Source organism: Peromyscus californicus, unplaced genomic scaffold (assembly GCF_007827085.1).
Source record: "Peromyscus californicus insignis strain IS unplaced genomic scaffold, ASM782708v3 Scaffold_9__1_contigs__length_137607984, whole genome shotgun sequence".
NCBI classification, from domain to species: domain Eukaryota; kingdom Metazoa; phylum Chordata; class Mammalia; order Rodentia; family Cricetidae; genus Peromyscus; species Peromyscus californicus.
Genome location: NW_026294617.1, coordinates 104,014,132 through 104,035,354, shown reverse-complemented (window position 1 = coordinate 104,035,354; position 21,223 = coordinate 104,014,132). Strand labels below are relative to the sequence as shown.

Below are 21,223 nucleotides of genomic sequence, written 5' to 3'. Positions count from 1 at the left end.
AGAATGGGGGGTGAATTGGGGGGAAGGCAGGGGAGGAGGAGGGAGGACAGGGGACATATCCGTGGCTGATATGTAAAATTAAATTAAATTATAAAATTAAAAAATAAATAAATAAGTTTTATTAATTCTTTGAAAATTTCAAACAATGTTTTTATCATATTTACTCCCCCATAACTCCTTCCAGATACACACCCCCTTTCCTACCCACCCAACTTTGTGTCTCTTTTTTGCTTTTTGTTTGCTTTTGTTTTTATGCCCATTGAGTCCAATTTATGCTTTCTATACATTCTTTTTCCCCCTAAAGGCAGATTTATTATATAACCAAGGTCCTATAGTCTTCTACCCAACAGTTCCCCAGTAAATGCAAATAAAACTAGACAGTCATTTTTCCATGTCTTAGTTGTTTCCCAACAGTCTGTTTCACTGTTGGATCATTTTAATAAACCTTTCCAGCATCATAAACATCCCTCCCACCAGGGTGGATTGACAGGCAAGCTGAGACAATGCTTAGACAGAAGACCTTTACTATTATCGGCATTTATTTTATGCAGAATTTATTCCCGTGCCATAAGTTTGTGTTTCTTCAGTTTCTTCTGGGATATCTTCTTCTGCACAACCTCCTCTTCTGGCTTTGGAACAATTTGTTCCTTTTCAGTGAGGATCATCTCGATGTGGCAGGGGGAGCTCATGTACGGGTTAATCCGGCCATGAGCTCTGTAAGTCCGTTGGCGCATCTTAGGTGCTTCGTTCACCTGGATGTGTTCAATGACTAGAGAATCCACATCTAAACCCTTCAGTTCAGCATTACTCTCTGCATTTTTAAGCATGTGCAGCAAAAATTCAGCACTCTTTTTAGGCCAGCGGCCCTGTGTCCAGCCCCACTGTTTGGCCTGGGCGCACCTACCGACTCCACCATTATACCGCCGGAAAAGCACACATTGCTTCTTTAAAGTGACATCTTTCAGATATTTGGTGGCTTTTCAGATATGCATACCCTTGATGGCCTGAGCAGTTTCACGGGTGTTCTTAAAGTTAACCCGAAGATTTGAACCTCTTGATTTGCATGATTTTGTAGGGTTTTCTGGGTCTTGTGAGTAGCGAACCATCTTCCCTGGTCACCTTAGGCCGCTTACAGGAAGAGCCTATACATTCTTGAATGTCTTGCCATCTACTAGAGTGTGGTTGACCTACAAGGGTCTACACCCTTCAAGAAAACTAATTCCCTCTCCCAGCAGCTAACAGTTGCTAGTAGCTCCTCAGCACAAGGTGGGATTTTTTGTCCATCATTTCCCCCATGTTGGGGTTTGGTCTGTCTTGAGCTTACACAGGTCTTGTGCATGTTGTCTGTTACAACCGCTATCATCTCCTATGTGCAGCTGCCCTGTAGTCTGGAGGATGTTCTTTCCTTGTAGTCATTCACCATGTTTGGCTCTTACATTTGTTTGTCTCCTTTTCTGCAATGATCCCTGAACCTTCTGAGGAGGGATGCAGTAAATATGTTTCATTTACGGATAGGCATTCCATGGTCCCTTATTCTCTGTACTTTGACCAGTTGTAAGATTCTGTGTTAATCACTATCTACTAAAAATAGAAGCTTTTCTTATGAGGACTGAGAGATTCAGTAATCTGTAGATATAACAATAAGTTGTTATGAGTTAGTTTAATACGATGTTCATTTAGTAGAATAATAGTAGTAAGTTCTCCCCTAGGGCCAATGACCCATAAAGATACAGCTTCTTGCCCAGATAATGGTGCCAGGTATGGGTTTCATCTTATGGACTAGGTCATACATACAATCAGAAAGTGATTGCTCACTCCCATGATGTTAGTACCACTATGGTACCAGAGGGAGATGACAGTTTCTCTTTGTCATTTTAAGTGTTGTTCTCAGATATCAATGAATACTGCATACTTTATAAAAAAAATCTCTAAGTACAACAAACAATTCTGGGAAACAGAATTATAACTTAGTTGCAGGGCAGTGTTTCCTTACCAGTTTCTGAGAAAATGACTGATGTTAGAGTCTCCTAACACGTTGTCTACTTGAATAGCTATTGGATTGGAAATTTCTGCTAATGCTATGACCAGATTGTTTGTCTTCATACAGTCTAAGGAGTGTGAACAGTGTGATGTCTGGGTGCTGGTTATTTAACAGCTTCTATGGGTCCACTCTGCCAGCTTTTGTTGGTATAAAGACCAGTTGTTAGATCTTCCTTCAACTATGGTGTTCTGTTGTGAAACATCTTTTCCTAAAATCAATGTCATTCTTTTTACAATGTCATTCAAGATACATGATGCTCACAAAAGTACTTCAACCCCAAAGTTTCCTACTTTAAGAAATCTCTCCTGGTTTTCTGTTTTTAAACAGTAAGTTATCCTAACTCCCCTTTCTCTTTTCATCTTTCTGTAGCATGACTCTGTCTCTTTGTGACTATAAAGATATTTACATTTTTCCATGCCTAAATTGACAGAATCTTGAGAAGAACCTACTAGCTCCATAAAATGTTTCCTCTTTCTCTATATTCATGTCAGAATTTCCAGCTAACATTTGTACATAATCAGGAAGAGCCTGGAGCAGTGAGAAATCATAGAAATAAAACCTAGAAGAGTGATCACTTTCCCTGGTGGGGAAAGTTAACTTAGCAGTATGATACACACAAATATGGACATATTTTTTAAATTAATTAATGAGAATTATTTTTCTTATTTACTTTTTTGTTCTGTATGTTTGAATGATGTGTGTGTGAATCTCTCTCTCTCTCTCTGTATGTGTGTGTATATGTGTGTATGTGTGTGTGTGTGTGTGTGTGTGAGTGTGTGTGTGTGTGTGTGTGTGTGTGTTTTAGGTACATGTGTGTGTGATTGTATGCACTTGTGAGAAGGCCAAAAGAAGATATCTGGTGTTTTGTGCAATTACTCTCCACTTTATTCCTTTGCTGCAGAGTCTCTCACTGAAACTGTAGGTAAGATTGAAGCCAGCAAGACCCAAGGATCCCCCTGTCTCTGCCCCTTATATTGATGGGATCATATGCTCCTGCATGGCCATGCTCAGCTTTTTATATGCGTGCTGGGGATTTGAATTAAGATCTTTGTGCTTTCCAGATGCAGACATCCACAGCCAAGCACTAGGCCAAGCTCCAGGAGTCCAGTTGAAGAGATGGAAGAGGGATTCTATGAGCAAGGAGCATCAAGATCATGATGGGGAAACCTACAGAGACAACCAAACCAAACTAGTGGGAACTCATGAACTTTAGACCAACAGCTGTGGAGCCTCCATGGGACTGGATTAGGCCCTCTGCATAATCGAGACCATTGTGTAGCTTGATCTGCTGAAGGGGCCCCCTGGAGGTAGAATCAGGATCTATCCCTGGTGCATGAGCTGGCTTTTTTAGAGCCCACCACCTATGGTGGGACACCTTACATTGTCTTGATGCAAGGGGAGGGGCTTGGACCTGCCTCTACTGAATGTACCAGGCTCTACTGACTCCCCATAGGAGGCCATACCTTGTTGGAGGAAGGAATGGGGAGGGTGGGGGGGAGAGGCTGAAGGCATGGGAGGAGGGAAGAGAGGGGGATCTGTGGTTGGTATGTAAAATGAATAAAAAAATTCCTTAATAAAAAAAAAACAATAAAAAATTCTTTGTGTTTGTATAGCAAGCACTCTCTCTGGCTAAGCCATCATTTCCCCAGCTCCCAAATCATTTGAAATCTTGAATGGTAAGCTACAGAGTTTGTATGTGATTGTCCATGTGTGTGCAGAAACCTGCTCAGCAAAGTGCAGACAGAGGGAGCTGAGGGGTCCAGGTAGAGATAGGAAGCTGTACTGCAATCTAGCAGTTGATCCTCGCAGACACTGGGATGAGCCAAAGCACAGAGCTGTAATTTCAGCTGCTTGGGCACTAAAGCAAGAAGATCATGAGTTAATGCCTAGCCTGGTTTTGTTGTGGTATGTTTACATTTTCATTTAGTACAGGACACTTTGAATTGTTTTTCTTGATTTCCTCTTTGACCCACTCATCATTCAGTAATGAATTGTTTATTCTCCATGAGTTTATATATCCACTAGAAATTTGTTGGCTGTATGTTATAAGTTTTATTGCACTACTATCAGATAAGATACACAGAGTTATTTCAAGCTTTCTGAATTTGTAAAGATTTGGTTTTGGTTCCAGGATATGGTTTATTTTAGGGACTGGATGATCTCTAAAATGTGCTATTGAGTAGAATGCATATTCTTTGCTGTTTAAGTGGAATATTTTATATATATAATAAAGTTTCCTTTTTTATCTCTCCTGAATAGTTTTCTTTTGAAGCCTATTTTGTCAGATATTAGGGTAGCAATACCTGATTGCGGCTTTCCTAGTCCCATTTGATTGAAGTACTTTTGTTCATCCTTTCACCCTAAGGTGGCTCCTGACTTTAGAGTTAAGATGTGTTTCTCATATACAAACCATAGATGGTCTTTGTTTCTTGATCCATTCAGCTAGCCTGTGTCTATTGATTGGAAAGCTGAGGCCATTAATATATAAAGTTCTTATTGAAATGTGTGTAGATTGTGTTGTTGAATTTTGGCGGTGATGTTTGTGTTCTACAATCTCTTAGCACTGCTCATTCCTCTCTTTATACCATAATATTACTTCCTGTGTCTTCTTGAAGCTTCGCTTGTTGGATATAATTTCTTTAGATTATGGGAAGCTTTCCTTTCTCTTTCATCTAGACTTGGCATGCATTGACCCAAGCCTTTTTGGCTTTCAAAGTTTCCATTGAGAAATCAGCTATTATTCTTTACCTGTGACTTGTATTTTTTTTCTCTTGAAACTTTCAATACCCTTGGTTCTTTAAACTTAGTATCATGACTATGATATGCTGTGGGAGTTTTCTTTTCTGGTTTGTCTACTTGGTGTTCTTTGTGCTTCTTGTACTTGTGAAGTTGTATCTTTCCTTAGTTTGGACAAGTTTTCTCTCATGATCTTATTGATGATCTGGCTAATGCCATTGACCTGGGATTCTCTTCCCTATCTGTACCTATGATTTGAACATTTTATCATTTCACAGTGTTTGATATTTTCTGCATATTCCTTTCCTATGTGATTTTTAAATATTTCATATTTTTTGCTTATTTCATTTAGATCCTCTACATTATCTTCAAGTCCTGATATTCTATATTCTGCTTGATTCATTATAGTTGAGTTATCTAATTGGATTACTGGGTTTTTCAATTCCATCTTTATTTCAGCTTAAGTCCTCTTCAATGTCTCTGTTTCTTTTTTTGAATACTGGAGTGTTTTGTTTGTTTCTACCAATCTTATGTTTGTGTTTTCTTGGGCATCACTTGGGCATTTGTTCTCACTAAGTTCTTTATAAGTCCGTGGAGCTATTTCTTTGTGTTTTCTTTAAATTATTTTAATTCCTTAATGAAGTTTATAATTAATTGTTCTTTTAAATTCTGTGTCCCAGAGTTCATCTAGGTCATTCTCATTGTCAAACATTTATACAAGACTAGTAGGTCTTGCAGATGGGATACTAGCCTAATCTTTCATATTATTTCTATTTTTTGTGATGAAATCTGGGCATGTGGACTTCTTTTATTTGTTTTGTATCAGATGTGGATAGAGTAGGTTGGGCCAGAAGAGAGGATGTGTGTGTCGAGCTGGGCCTAGGGGCTGGATATGGCTTAGATGGGATGAAGTCAGATAGATACAGGGGACTAGGATGGTGTGCAGGACATGCAGGATGTAGGAGACCACCTCTGACCTGTCAAAGGGTTCTTGGTGGGGAGGAGAGAGGAATGAGGAAGTATTAGATATAGCTAGAGTTTTCCTGCCTGGCCCACAGTCAGGACAAATCTCTGTCACCCGCCAGTCCCACAGCCGCTCAGACCCAACCAAGTAAACACAGAGACTTATATTGGTTACAAACTGTATGGCCGTGGCAGGCTTCTTGCTAACTGTTCTTAAAGCTTAAATTAATCCTTTTCCATTAATCTATACCTTGCCACATGGCTCGTGGCTTACCAGCATCTTCACATGCTGTTTCTCATCATGGCGGCTGGCAGTGTCTCTCTGACTCAGCCTTCCACTTCCCAGCTCTATTCTCCTCCCTGTCCCGCCTATACTTCCTGCCTGGCCACTGGCCAATCAGTGATTTATTTATTGACCAATCAGCAACACACTTGACATATAGAACATCCCACAGCAATTAGATAGAAATATAGGCTCAGAAGGAGAGAAAGATAGAGACACAGGATAACTTCAGGGGGGCCCTGGGTCAAAACTCAGTTGCCTTGACTTTATTCATAATGGGCTTTAGTGTTATTTGCTCCACTCATGACCTTGGGCTATACAGCCCAAAGGAGGTGGTGCTTCCTGCCATTGTACACAACCTCTTATAAAGAGTTGGAGAAGGGTCACATGTGCCTGGTCCCTGCTCCTGCCTGCGAGGTGGATTCGCTCCTGGTCAGATCAGAGGACAACTTCTGCTGTCTACTCTGTTCTGTAATCATGAGTGTATTTCCTCAATTTATACCTTAATAAATTCTGTTACCCATTTAATAGATTAACATGGATTGATCATAATAATGGGCCTTTTATCCATCAGCAAGGGTAGGGGCAAAAGACCTCCCCTTCCAAGGTCGAGGTATAAAGTACCAACAAATGTAGACCCTTCAAAACACCTGGTAACCATGCCCTTGGCCAAATCATCCCATTATTCAGTCCTGCTGGGTAAAGCAAGTTCAGACTTTCTGACCTTGAGTAAGGTCTTACTAGGGAACCTCTGTGGGCCCCCACAGTACATCTTGGTACAAGTCTGGAATTTGGGGATATTTGGTGCGTTATTGACTATATATGGAGAGTAGGATCAGGCAGACTCACTGAGGCAGACACTAGAGAAAGATGTGCAGGATCTTGCTGTCTTGGAAGGTTGGATGTGGTGTGGGTGGAGCCTGTGGGCCAGTGACAGGCAGGCATGGAAGCTCATAGTAGAAGCCTAAACACTAGATGTGGAACCCAGGCTAGATCTGGGGGCTGATAAGCATGTGTGGAGCAGGGATCTGAAAAATTCACCCAGCTAGACCTTGGAAAAAGATTTTGGGAATCTGAGTGGCCAATTTGGATGTCTCATGTTTAACTTTAAACAAATATTCCTGGGATATCAAATAAACATTATTTTGCCAAAAAAGGTAGTAGGAAAAGTGCCATTGAACGTTGCACACAATGCAGATGCACACGATGCAGATGCACACAGAAGGGATAAATAGATGAGAGTCCATCCTTTGAACACAAGAATTAATTCTTTATGTCTTTCTGTGCTTTCTAAAAATTTTCCCTTTAAAATATGTTGTTTTTGTTTGAATTCCTGCCCCTTGCTGGCTGCTGCAGAGGAAGAGCTGGTGCCACCTCTCACCACAGGCACAGGAAAGTTGATCCAGACGTCCTGAATACAGGAGAGCTGGCTATGTCCCTCACCTAACGGGGAGCAGTCCCAGTGGCCCAGTCTGATCAACTCAGCTACCACTCAGGCCCACATCCAGTGCTTTGAGTTGGCCCACCCCAACATCTACCCTATCTATGTGTAACCTGCCAGAGCATGTGAAAGGATTGGTCCTGTGGAATCAGAGCTGCAGGATCTTCATGCCTGGGATAACAGCAGGATAGTCGAGAGGAGTTTTGGTGACAGTTCAGTATTGGTGGTGTACCAAAAGCCAGAGATCTTGAACCAGACCAACAATTCACTACAATGAACAATTGTAGTGATATTGTGTTCCCCAATATATTGTGCACCCTAATAAACTTATCTGGTGTCAGAGAACAGAACAGCCACTAGATAGACATAGAGGCCAGAAAATGGTGGCACACACCCCTTTAATCCTAGCATTCTGGAGGCAGAGATTCATCCGGATCTCTGTGAGTTCAAAGGCACACTGGAAACAGCCAGGCATGGTGACACATGGAAGTGATGGCAGGAAGCAGAAAGGTATATAAGGCATGAGGACCAGGAACTAGAGCCTTTTTAAGCTTTTAGATTTTTAGCAGCTGAGATCCATTTGGGTGAGGACTCAGAAGCTTTCAGTTTGAAGAAACAAAATCAGCTGAGAAATTGGCGAGGTGAGGTTGGCTGTGGCTTGTTCTGTTTCTCTGATCTTTCAGTGTTCACTCCAATACCTAGTTCCAGGTTTGTTTTTATTAATAAGACCTTTTAACAATTCATGCTACAAACAATTGCAGGTAAAGCTCTTTGAACAAAAGGGTGTATTGTGTGACACACTGCAGCTCCCAATGCCACTAAGATGAATAAAGATGTAATGGAGAGGTAGGAAGAGTGGAGGAATGTTTTGTATATATAATTTTCTTTTGTGGAGGGATGCTGTAAGAGTGAAGGGCAGGCATGGAGGGACTGGGAAATGAGTAGGATTGGGGTGCATGATGTGAAATTCTCAAAGAATCAATAAAAAAAAATCGTGCTTTTATACAGAACACAGTAAGAAATATAAAATAAGCTGTGAGAAAAGTAAACTGTGTATACCTCATGTTGTAATCTAATAAAACTTCTCAGAGAAAGTGTATTTCCTCTTTAAATGGCCCATTAGGCTCCCTCTTAGTTATGATTTATACTTTTATTCTTTACCTTGTGTAAATACCATTTATATATTAAAGTCAGTGTATCTTCACAATGATACCATGTAAGGATGTGATTTACTTTTGTTTGAAGTTCAGTTTGGAGCAATATACTGCATTCAAGGTGGTTTGGGTTCATAAATATTTATTTAGAAATTTGATTATTACTGAATGTTTTTCTTTTCTCTCTGAATAATCACAAAATACCTTTAGAATCACAAATATATCAATAAAATATGTGAATCACACATCAACAAAATCTCCCCATCATAAGACTTGGGCTCTGGATTTAATCTTATTTGGGCCTGAGGTGTCAGCCATCTACTCTGTCACTGTGTGCAAACTACAGATGTGATCCTGAATTTGAAGAACAACAAATTCAATAGGGCATTCTAAACGGTTACTGGAGTTTCTACATTCAAAATTAACTCTTCAAAGGAGATATCTTGAGGCATGGTTTCCCTTTGTAGCCTAGCCTCTAGCTCTCAAACCTTTTGCCTTGGCTCCTTGAGTGCTAGAATTAAGTCAAGTCCCACCATGCCTAGCTCAAAACATATAAACTAAATCTAAACCTGAATGTATATGTATAAGGATGTTGCTATTCCTCTGCCAGCTGTTCTTTTTTTCTACTTAACTAATGTGTTGTCTGAAGATGATCATAAATATATCCTATCCTGTGAGTTCTGATTATGTGAGCCATCTAGGGGAAAATTTTAAAAAAAAAATGTTCTGAGCCAAATTTTAGAGTAGATATCATATTCATTGTGGCAAACAAGGTTAAGAATAGGCTTACAGGTGGATTAGGAGATAAAGTTGAATATTCTTCTACTATGTTATCCTAATTATAACAAGAGTGATCTATCTGGAAATGTGAAGATGGTAACTCTTTTAGTTACAGATTTATTGCTGGAATGGAGAGACCATGACCAAGGGAAATCTCATAAAATGAAATCATTTAATTGGGGGCATGCTTTCAGTTTCAGAGTGTCCATTATCATCATAGTGGGGAGCATGGCAGCAGGACAGGCAGGCATGGTGCTAGAGAAGTAGCAGAAAGCTTTACATCCCGATCTATAGGAGGCAGGCATAAAGTGACACTGGGCATGATGTGGGCTTTTGAAACCTCAAAGCTACCCCCGGTGACATACTTCCTCCAGCAAGGCCACACCTCCTAACCCTTCTAAACCTTCTCAAGCAGTTACACTCCCTAATGTCTAAGCATTCAAACGTATGATCCTATGTGGGCCATTTTCATTCAAACTACCACAGTAGTAAATGTCATGCTTACTGATAAGTATCCCTTACCTACTCTACAAATAAAATGAGATGGTTTGTGAATTATGTCTCTCATGATCTGGTGGTTCTTTTGTTTTTGTTTTTTAGAGACATCTTTTCACTACTCAGTCCAGTGTATTCAGTCCATGTGTTCCTTCTCCCCCAGCTTCCAAAGTGCCTAGATTACAGGCCTGCACCACCATGTCTGTTTGATTATGATTCTTTTAATAATACTTTACTAAAGAATTAATGTTTTCTTGATTTGGATTGAAAGGGTGCAATTAATAAGCACCAACATGAAAGGAGGAGGTCATGAGGATTTTAAAAATAAAGACTGATTCAAAAAGCCAGCACAAATGTGTCTATTGTTCTTCCTGTTTGGCTCAGGAATTGATGAATGAAACAGACCCTTATGGTGTCATCTGTTTCCCTATTGGAGGAAGATTTGACAGCTGAGCTACCCTTGAATGAGATAAATGTTAATCCTGCAGTACAGAGACATGGATGTATAGTGACATTGTGTCTGGACTGCAATTCTCAGTAATTGTCCAAGCTTTTGTGTTGAGAGCCAGGTTTTGCTGTTTACCAAGGGTTTTCCATGAGAAGACAAGAATCTTGTCTTGAATCAAGGTACCAAAGAGCTTTGCAGATGGCTTGTTACTAATAACCCACCCTCCAAAAAATGGGAGGAGAAAAGGGGTCCTCCATTCTACCTCTCCCAAGTATTCATAGTCCCATTCATCCCTGGCTCCTGCAATAATAGAAGTCTTCCCTGTCCTTCTGAACTTGAATTTCCTGAGTATGGTCAATCTTGATGAAGTATGTGGAGACACAGTTCTTCATTTCAAAGGAAAAACAAAGAGCGAAAAATAATTACTGGGAATATCTGTAGTCAGAAGTTTTCCTGTGTGCTGCCCAGTCCCAAGTAAACAGTCATCTATGATAATCAAACTTATAGTCATGTTAGTTAAGTTTTCAAGGTATACATAGATATATTTCAGTTAGGTAGGTAATCTTCAAACACTTCAAAAATCTACAGAATATGTTTTAATGTTTTAAAAACAGACTTTTGTGGACAGTGAAGCATGTCTGCTTCTGACAGCACTGATTTACTTCAAAGAGGAAGATGGGCATCGAAGACACTCCCTATGGAGTTTATCTTCTTCTTGGCAAAACCGGCCATTTGGGTAAGAAACTGCTCTTGCTAATACTGCTTGACAGTATGTTGTTTTATAGACTGGACATGCAGGACCCATGGGAAATTGACCACTGAACTTTGCAAAAACAAGGCAAGATGGTCCTCCAGGTTCCTGCTTCATGGAAGATACTGCCAGACATTCTGCAGGACACAGAGGAAAGCAACTGACAAACTTTGCCAATAGGTGAGACAATCCTTCAAATTCCCTGCTTCACAATATTCTGCCAGAGACTCTAGGCCTGTAGGCTGAAGATGGATGCCCCAACATTGCAGAGGAACTTTGGGTGACTGTCCAGGCAACCAGATGTCTCTCATCATTTCTAGAACTTTAGAAGTTGCTCACAGTGCACTTCTTGTTTACTTAGGTAATATTACATCCTTCTGGGTTCTTTGATGGAGTTGAAGACTAGATAGTTATAGTTTTCATTAGTTATGATAAAGGTAAATTAGATATAAAACTTTTGACTCACAAATATGGGATAGATGATAGAATATTTTCTTTAATTTTACCAAATACACATAGACTAGATATTGTAACTGTAATTCTTGCTTGATAACTGTTTTGTTATATATAATTTTACTATGTTAAAGTTAAAACCTTCATTTTTGATTAGACAGAAAAGGGGAAGTGCTGTGGAATGTCTTTCTGTATGTTGTGAATATGTGTTGCTCTCATTGGTTGATAAATAAAGCTGTTTGGCCAATGATGAGGCAGAATAAGGTTAGGTGGTACATTCAAACTGAAGACAGAGGAAGAAGGGTGGAGTCGGGCAGACACTGGAAGCTGCCACCAGGAGATTCAAGATGTGAGAGAACAGGTAATGCCACGAAGCCACATGGAAAAACAGATTAATAGGAATGGGTTGAATTAGGATATAAGAGATGGCTAGCAAGAAGCCTGAGCCATAGGTCATACAGTTTGTAATTAATATAAGCCTTTGTGTGTTTGCGTGGAACCAAGTGGTGGTAGGACCAGGCGAGACACTGGAAAACTTCCCACTAAAAATACCCAGTATCTATTTTACAGAAGGCAATTAACACATGCTGCCCTACTAAATTGTCTTAAAAAATAGTTGTTTGATTCTGGGGGAAAACAAACAACCGAACATGAGAATGAGTTTTGAGATTCCATCTGGACCCAGTCAAGAAGAAATGATAACAAATGTTGACATGGATATGGGGAAAGAAAAACCCTTCACACTGGGGATGGCAATGCAAGCTGTGGAAAATAGTATGTAAATTCCTCAAAAACCTAAAACCAAATTATAGGATTTCACTATACTACCCCAGGGTGTACAAGTGGAGGGAGGATTCTATGTGAGTATCCCAGAGATACTTGCATATTGCTGTACCTTTCACAATAGCCAAGAAAAGGAACTAGACAAGATATCCATCAACAGATGAACAAGAAAACACTGGGAATCCTGAGGTCTGAAAAGCAACCAAGAATGCTGATCTCTCATTGTGCCTGGAATTCTCTACAAACATTTACTATGCTAAATGGAATGGAACTAAGCGATGGCCAACGATAATGCAACTAACTGGCTGGTTAATTCTGAAATGCAGCCACCTTCACACAAGGAACAATAGAGGTCATTAAACAGAATACCAACTGAAGCCAAGCCAAGCAAAAACAAAAACAAAAAAGCATTAAAAGTGTGCACTCCAGTCAGTGGCTTTAACTTAAACTTCATCACTGGAGCATGAATAAAGAACACTGTAGAATATAAATATAGCTCTTAATGAACTTTTCAAAATGAGAATGAACATATAACCAGTATATAGCCAAGAAACAGAACCACACACTCCCTCCCCTTCCTTACTTTCCTAGGAGAGGAGCTGCCCCCCAATTGCTAACCCATAGGTTTGCTGCCTGTTTGCTCAGGTACATTTTTACATGTGTATCTATCTTTTTTTTTTTGAGACTGGGTTTCTCTATGCAACAACCCTAAATATCTCAGAACTCACTTTGTACAGAAGGCTGGCCTCAAACTTATAGAGATCCACCTGCTTCTGCCTCTCAAGTACTGGGATTAAAGATGTGTGCCATCACTGCCTGGCCTTATCTATCTTCTTATTTCTCTGTCTGTATCTCTGTCTGCGTGGGATTTCATCATTATGTGCTATTCCATCACGTTTGCCTATCCATGTACTACTGATATGGATATTTGGGTTTCAGCTTCAGACTGTTATGATTGGGGCTGCTGTGAGTATTCTTGTATATATCTCCTAGTGAAAACATGCACCTGTGTACCTTTTTGTCAGGTATTCAAAAGTGAAATTGTTAGCTGTGCAATGGTGATGCTCACCTTTAATCCCAGTACTCTGGAGGCAAAGACAGGTGAATGTCAGAGTCCAAAGCCAACCTGGTCTACAGAGCGAGTTCTAGGACAGCCAGAGCTAAACAGAGAAACTCTGGCTTGCAAAACCATAATAACAATAACAATAATAATATAAAAATTTTAAAAAGAGAAAGAAATTGTGGGGTCATAGAGATGCACATGATTATCTGATTTGAATGAACACTGGCCTAATTTATCATGTTTCTTTATATTTATGCCACAGCAATGCAAGGCTGGGCTTGATCATGTGACTTCTTAGGCCAATGGGACATTAGAAAAGCAGGTATAAACAGTGTTTATACAAGCACTTGCTAGGTTTGCTATCTTTCTTGCTTCTCTTTAAAAATATACCTGGCTAGCCTGATGAGAAGAATACACTCATCTTGGGTGAATCATCCTACTCCAATTCCAGGTAGGATGAACTATACCTAAACCACATTAGCAGAGTTGCCTGCCTGCCACACAGGCTGTCATTTTGTCACTAATTTTAGTTTGTTACACAGCAACAGCTAACCGCCACACTGTCATGCAGATTTATAAAGGGTAATGCCAACTGACATTCTACTAATTGTGTCTGAGTTTCTTAGGTCCTACATCCTTGTCGATATTTGTCATAGGCTAAATTATATGAAACACATATGCACAAAGAAAATGTAAATATGCACATTAGATTTTTATAAAATTATGGCATTTGCATAACACTGAAAGGAACTGAAAATTGTTTTAAGTTAATCAAAATTAACTAAAGTCACATTTTTCTTTCTTAAGTGGGATCTAGATTTAAGTGTGTGTAGAAAGTGAAAATAGAAAGGCAGGATATGGAAAGAAGAAGTTTAGAGGGAGGAGGAAAGGGGGGCAATGGAAAATATGTGTCATGAAAGCAGAATGGGGGCTTTTTAAAGGGAGGAAAAGATCCAGCAAGAGGGAAGAGAGCAATGGAACAGTCTAAATAAGAACAAAGCATAATCACGTAGAGTACGCAAAAGTCATAATGGAACCCATTTGGAGCTCTGTATCCTAGCCAAAAAACTTAATTTGGAAAAGAAAAAAACTTCATGGTAAACAATATTGTAGACAAATTTCTAAATGGTCTTATTAAATAAAAAACATGGAGCCAGATATGGGTGTGAAAACCTGAGAGATCAAGGAAATAGGGAAAGCCACAGCAAACCTCACCTCACCAACTCCACAGCTTCCAAAGAGACCTACTCCTGTCTAACCACACCTATATGCCTTTCTGTTCTGTTCTCTTGTTTGCCCTCTCAGCCCAGCTACATCACTTCCTCTTCCTGCCCAGCTCTGTCACTTTCTGTCTGTCTATACAGACCTCCAGACCTCTTTTGTTGGTGCTGGGATTAAAGGCATGTATCACTGTGCCTGGCTCTGTTCCCCAGTGTGGCCTTGAACTCACAGAGATCCAGACAGATCCCTGCCTGCCAAGTGATAGGATTAAAGGCGTGTGCTACCATTGCCTGACTTCTGCTTAATATAATGGCTGGCTTTTTCCTCTGATCTCCGGGCAAATTTTATTGGGAGACACAGTATATTGGGGACACAATACATCACCACACTGTGTCTTGGGATTATCACAGGTACTGGATTGCTACACACAGTGAATGCAAAGCAAATCTAAGTCTTGCAAGACTGGACCGTGCTGCAGGGCTTACCATCATATACTGATCCAAAGCCTTTCCTTTGGGCAAGGTCAGCTGGAATCCTGGTGTCTCCTTTCCAATTTTTTTTCTTTTCCCTTAACAGATGCAGTGCTGACCAGCACTTGGAGCAGAAGGAGATGAAGAAAGAGATGTAGGAAAGTACACAAGCTTGTTTCTGCTTTTTAGAGGATGGTGAGGGGAGAGTTGATCAGTTACACTGAAGAGGAGTTGAGACTATGTGTAACCATCTATTTTTTCTATCACATTAAAAATCTTTAATGCATTTTTATCAATGTAGTGTATCTTAAGATGTAATATATTTTAAATGAAATTTTCCCACCTGGACTGACAATGCTTTTCAATAAAACCCCTGAATCAAGCTTAAGAACCCCTCTTTTGAGTTGTTTGTCAGAGCTGTCCAAGAGACTCCCAAAATATTTTGGGCTATTGTTATTGCCCTTGGTTGCCCCAGGAGGTGGAAGGTAAGTCCTTATTGCTGAGGACACTGTGCAGTTCGGACACAGGGCCCAGAGGCCTGGAACTGGATCTGATCTGAGTGCCTTCTCCCTGAGGACCAGCTTTCATGGTACCAGAAGGCACAGTGCAAGCTTCTAAAGGAAGGAAATAACCAACTATGATGCCTTTGAGCCCCAACAATGACCAGCATGGCATGATAACCTTAAAGATGCAGTAGTGGCACACAGCTTTGGTGGTAACCAATAGCTCTGTAACTGGGCTTAAGACAACAAGAGAGAAATCATGTCTGCTGCTGGAAGCCTTGCTAACTTCCTAGGGCTAGTGAAGCCACGGATGTTGAAAGAGAATTTACAACTGCCACTTTACCTAGCCACCATAACCCATAACTACATTCTAAATATTTACCTTTATGCCTAGATAATTGTGGTTCTCACCTCTCATCCATTGAAACTTCTCTTTGCAATAGACTGAGACTATTACAGAAAATCACAAACAATCAACATGCAGAGTTGTGGATTCCAGTCCTAACTGCTACATCTACAATAAAACCTCTACACCTAAGACTCAGGGATCATCATAGAAGATAGGTTAGGAAGATTGTAAGAGGCAGAGAAACAGAAAGTTTGCTGTGAGATTGTGTCTCCTAGAAATGTCAGAAGCTATACCCATGAAATCTCACCAACACGGCTAACTAAAAATAGACATGCTAACATGGAAAGAGAAAAATTCTCAGGACCTCAAGTACAGACAAAGAACTACAGACCACTAAGGAATGCTGAGATTGGGAGAAACAGTCTTCTCCAGAAAACAGCACACCAATTCAATACCAAATAGTCATCCCTGGAAATATACATACAAGTAACATTATTTGGAGTGAGTAATTGTATTTACTTATTTATAAATACACACATATATACATGTATATATGTATTTAAATAAAAACAAATTGAAAGAGAAAGAGGAATATATATGAGGGTCTGGAAGAAAGAAAGAAAAAGGGGAAATGATATAATTATATTATGAGTTCAAAAATTATTTTTATAGAAGTAATTGTAATTGTGAATGCTTTTGTGTGGTATATGGTCTTTAAGCCTTCATGTGTTTAGTTTAATTTAATCCTCACTACAACCCTCAGTAGTAAATGCTTTATCACTCTGAAATCTGGCCTTGGAATTTACTAACTCACTCACACACATATGCCTTATATGTGACTAAGGCTGTGTTCAGGGCAGAGATGAGTGAGTCCAGAGTCTACGAGGTGGCAATCTGTTATTCAAATACATCCTTCCATTAAGAAAAGTATGCCACATCAATGGCCATACCATCCCAAATGCCCTGGATCCCTCCTAGGAGCTATGCCATATTCCTTTTTCTGTTTTGGTCTTTTCTATAGATCTCTTTTACCTCTGTCTACCCCGGGCTAGGATTACAGGTGTACCCTGTAGCACTTGCCTGACATACTCAAATTTTAAAGAAAGCAGAGTAGTCTTCATTTGAAAAAGTGGTTATTTTTGACTTTCTTTTTCCTTCCATAGGATCAGAATGGAGTGAAATATCTAACTGGAGAGGGATCCCACTCTCATTCTATGTGGCTCATTCAGCCATTGAAGCAACACACGCTGCATAGCCATCATCAAATATGCAGACAATAAAATGTCATGGAATTTAGACACCCATAAGTCCTGGCCTATTATAAAGGGAAGAGAAATTTAAGAACAAAGGAAAATGGAGGCAGGGGGAGGGAGCCATGTTCTTTGTCCACCCATCACCCTCAGTACAGAAGAGAGGTCATATGTCCCCTTGGTGACTTAGTGTGTGAGAGAAATGTCCTGGAAGGGTACAGGCACTGCCATCAAACCCTGTAATAAATCCTGCTGGTCTTCTGCAGCTCAGTTGGTCAAGGAGCACACACCAGGTTGTCATTTCACCCAGAAACACAGCCAGTTGTGCCTAAAGACAGTGTTAGAAAGCTCCATTAGGCTCCTGAATGTTCCCCTGAGCAAGTCCTGATGGTATGGACTCATTACAGGAAGTACTTTACATGGTTCTTGCCACACCTCCCCTTAAGGAACCTGAAACTCTTGGCAATAGTGCCCCTCAGCTCATCAAGGGCGTCTTTATTCTGTTTTCAATTCTCAAGACTTGGCCACTTCCATCCTTACTAGTGAAGGGACTGAAAACCCAGTCAGGAGCATCCAACACTCATTCAGAATAGTTCAAGAGTCACACACTGTATAAGGTTATAGTGTCTGACGCTGTCAGGCACGTTGGACATTGTGTCCCTCCAGAGAATTTCTGTTTTTGCCCCAGGGAATGCTTTATCCTGTTTTGTGCCCTAATGTACTGAACACATTCGCTGTCACTATTCATTTTAGCACATTTGATTTCTCCTGAAGAGGTCTTTAATGATGTATTTTCCCAGAGATAAACTTAATTCCATTCAAATGAAGGGTTTTCAGAGATGGCTGCAAAGGAAACTGTGGGACATAATTCTTCCTACTTTATTCAGCAAGACTCTATTTACCACTTACCCTCTGCTTGGCACTTACAAATAATGTAGATACAACAAAAAGAAACAAAGATTCCTTCCTCATGGAGAGACCTTCATAAATACAGTGAATTTATACTTATAGAACAGTGTATGAGATAAAGGTTCTATTGGGATGGGTTGACCAAGGGAGCCCCATGGGACCCTGAACTCATAGGTTAAGTTGCTGTTTTACACAGAGAGTGTGTGGGGCTTGGGGAGTCGGGAACGATGTCCGGGGAGACGGGATCGATGTCTAGGGAGACAATTTGAGCAGATTTAGTGCTAGTATGGTGATGCACAAACCAGTTGATTCTGGTTCATCCTTGTGTTGTATACACTAGTTATCTAGTGACTACTCATCTTTGTGATTAAAACCTGGACATTTAACTATGGTAACTGGTTTTGCAGAATAAAATGTATTCTGAAGACCTCTCAGGAGCTTTTGTCTGAATGGCTTTGTTTGTATGAACAGATATTTTTTTTTTGCAAAGCATTATTGCATTAGATAAAATCAACCACAAAATAGTACATTTTAACAACTACCTGATTTAATTGCATGCCATTTATGAGTCCTTATTTTTGTTGTCAGAGGAAAGATTCTGTGTGCAGAGAAATGTAAAGAAGATATGAATCTCTCAGTCAGCAAAGTATTTGGGCAAAAGTCTTTTGTCAATGGCAAATACATACAGCTTTTGTTTATCTCACTTTTGTTTATCAAGCTAATCAAATCTAACAATTCAAAAGAATTTCATTTTGCAACTCTGAAATAATTCATCTTTTTGATCCCTCTATTAATAAGAAAATACTTGAGTAAGTTTTAGTGTGAATAAGGAAAACTAGTCAACCCGTACTAGCTCAAAAATTCCCATGAGAAATCCTATATAATCAGCTCCTATATAATCATTATCCTGTTCTCAGATGTGGTAAAAGGCAGGAAGGGAATGAACTGTAATGCTAGTGCTTGTTTTCACTCACTGGTAACACTCCTCATAGCCCAGAAAGAGAAATAGTGTCCCTTGGATTTATCATAGGTCTTCCAAGTACCCTGACTTATTCGGGTTTGCCCTGGGAACATCACACCCACAAGTCTTTTGAAAATCAGTTCATGTTCTGTATTCAGCAAGAGTTCAAGAAACTCTTCGATATGGACACAGTGATTTAATTACTTTGAGCTCAAGAGTTGGCTCAATGATGTTAAGTGGACAACACAAAGAAAGCCTTGGCAATGTACAGAAAGTTCCAGATCGGACAGAGCACTCGACTCTGTATCGACCACGGAGGCTCTGCATCGAACATGGAAGCTCTGCACCGACCTCAGGGGCTCTGCTCCTGCTGGAGGAAGCATCATCCATTGAAAGCTGTGGTGTCGAGAGCCACCAGACACTTTCAAACTCTGCTTTGACACTGCCAAGTTCTAGCTAAGAGCTCATAATCTCTCCATTCCCCCTCTAACACGTTTAGCGCATGTTACTGTTTGAGCAAGAGCGTGGAAATAGCCTCCCTTCTTTGTAGAGACTTCAGGAATCTGTCAGGTTTTAAGACAGAGTTCACGCTCTTTAGCAGTGACTTCAAGATCTGGCTGTTACTGTGTTTACTTTTAATCTAAACTACACCACGTGACTTGTCGCTAATTGGGTGAGCGCTGTCTAGTGTGTCCTTAAGAATTCTCTGCAGTCTCCTTCCTATTTCTCACTCCCTGATCAACAGAGGCTGTAACAGCACAATGCTAAACAAATGAGCTTCTATTTCTAAGGGGCCATTCCTGCTGCCATTAGATTACTCTCGTATTATATAAGATTGCTGCCTGGGAGGGTTTTACTTTCTGTAACAGTCTCTTTGCAGTGCCTTGATTTCATAGATGATAAACCAAAATAAGAAGTTTGGGGTTTTGTATAGAAAAAAGTGTTATTGAAATCCCTAGTTACCTGGCACATAATTTCCTTCCACTGTGAAGCACAGAAGAGTCTTTTGACGGGATTAATCACGGGTGCTTTAACATGAAAATTATACTAAAGAGAGCTTTATTTTGTATTTGTTTTTTGTTTTTATACATGAGTGGAATGCCATATCCTAGGGACCATTTCCACTCACTAGGTGAGCTAACAATAATATGATTTCAGCTTGCTGAAAAGAATTTGACCACCCTGTTTACTTGCCTGAAAAAAAAAATCTCACAACTACACAGTGAATTTTAGCCAACACAGAAATATTTGGTTAAACCCTATACAATATATTTGCAGGTTAAAAATGAAGGAATACCAGCAGTTTCATGAAGTTTGACTCAAAATGGAAGACTGAAAGTATTAGAGGAAATAAAAAAGAATAATAATGCAACGGCCTAAATTCCTCCAAGACCTGGGTAAGCAGAAAGGAAGGGTTCTGTAAAAATAAGGTGGGAGTCAGAAAGCAGCATGGCCCAATGGCACAAGCCCAATTCAGTTTCTGGAACCCACATCGAAACTGGGTGTGTTGATGCACACCTGGACCCCAGCACCCTTGTAGTGAGACAGGAGGCAGAGACAGGAGAATCACCAGGAAGCTCAGGGCCCAGCCAGCCTGGAGTGCACATCACAACAGCAGAAACAGCAGGGGAGACTCAGCCTCTGCGTGAAAGGTGAGCACTGGCTCCTCAAAGGTGACTTCTGTCCTCTGTGCAACTGTGCATGCATGTGCACCCACATACACAAACACACATATCACACACACAATACACACCATGCACAAATAGCACACACAAACACCCCACATACACTACACTCACACACACCCAACACACCACATACACACACACACACTCACACACACAAACCACATACACATAAAAACACACATATCACACACACACACACCCCATACATAAACGACACAAAACCACACACACTCACACACAAACACCACACACACACACACACACACACACACACACACACACACAGAGGAATAAAATAGGAAAATGGGCATCCAGAAGCCTTGTGTATTCTGGGTCTTTTGCATTTGTTAAAATGTAATGGCATCTGACTTTGTGGAACGTTTTCAATGAACACTGTACAGACAATCTCTCTAAACAGCCTCTTGGTCTGTGTTTGTCATCTAGGGATATATGGTTCTTGCTGGCACAATATGAGATGTGG

At 40.2% G+C, this 21,223-nt stretch overlaps 1 pseudogene; it reads right to left on the bottom strand.

Annotated features, from left to right (window-relative positions):
* Nucleotides 1-206: 206 nt before the first annotated feature.
* On the bottom strand, nucleotides 207-1,445 carry LOC128106135 (60S ribosomal protein L17-like; annotated as a pseudogene).
* Between the last annotated feature and the right edge of the window lie 19,778 nt (nucleotides 1,446-21,223).